The following is an 884-nucleotide window of genomic DNA, read 5'->3' as shown; positions in this document are numbered from 1 at the left end:
CTCGACCGTGTACCTGTTCGAGTCTGTAGTAGAGTTTGTTGATGCACACAAGGTCAAAAGGCAAAGACAGTCTTCAACAGCCTATTGAGAACATCCACAGGCTACAAAAGGGTTTGAGACATAAGCAAGGAAGAGTAGTTCAACAACAACAAGGTCAAGACATCATGGAGCAACAAGCTGTCCATGAGCAAAGACCAAGGCACATTGGTGCAGGAGATGCACCCAATACCGACAACCAAAGGGCTGGAATTGTGCCACCTTCAGTAGCAAACAATAACTTTGAGATCAAGAGTGGATTGATCTCAATGATACAAGCAAACAAGTTTCATGGGTTGCCAATGGAGGATCCACTAGATCACCTTGATGAGTTTGACAGAATCTGTGGCCTCACAAAGATCAATGGAGTAAGTGAAGATGGATTCAAATTAAGGCTCTTCCCATTTTCTCTTGGAGACAAAGCTCACCTTTGGGAGAAGACTCTACCTACTGGAGCTATCACCACATGGGATGCATGCAAGAAAGCTTTTCTGGCCAAGTTCTTCTCCAATGCAAGAACTGCTAGGCTGAGGAATGAGATTTCAGGGTTTGCTCAAAGGAATAATGAGAGCTTTTGTGAAGCTTGGGAGAGGTTTAAAGGATTCAAAACTCAGTGTCCTCACCATGGCTTCAGCAATGAGTCACTTCTAAGCACCTTGTATAGAGGAGTGCTTCCCAAGATAAGAATGCTTCTTGACACACCCTCTAATGGCAACTTCCTCAACAAGAATGTGGAAGAAGGATGGGAATTGGTTGAGAATCTTGCTCAATCTGATGGCAATTATAATGAGGACTATGATAGGACCATAAGGAGCTCCTCGACTGATCAAGAGGACAAGTATAAGAAG

The 884-nt window shown here is 43.8% G+C and overlaps 1 non-coding gene across 1 annotated transcript; it reads right to left on the bottom strand.

Moving 5' to 3' along the window:
• Positions 1-560: 560 nt before the first annotated feature.
• Positions 561-667, bottom strand: LOC147950107 (small nucleolar RNA R71). Its single transcript, XR_015565107.1, has one exon. It is a non-coding gene; the product is annotated as a small nucleolar RNA R71 (small nucleolar RNA).
• Between the last annotated feature and the right edge of the window lie 217 nt (positions 668-884).

The sequence above is a fragment of the Camelina sativa genome, chromosome 1 (genome assembly GCF_030686135.1).
Source record: "Camelina sativa cultivar CO46 ecotype springtype chromosome 1, ASM3068613v1".
NCBI lineage: Eukaryota > Viridiplantae > Streptophyta > Magnoliopsida > Brassicales > Brassicaceae > Camelina > Camelina sativa.
Note: the sequence above shows the minus strand (reverse complement) of the source record. Positions and strands in the feature narration are given on the sequence as shown.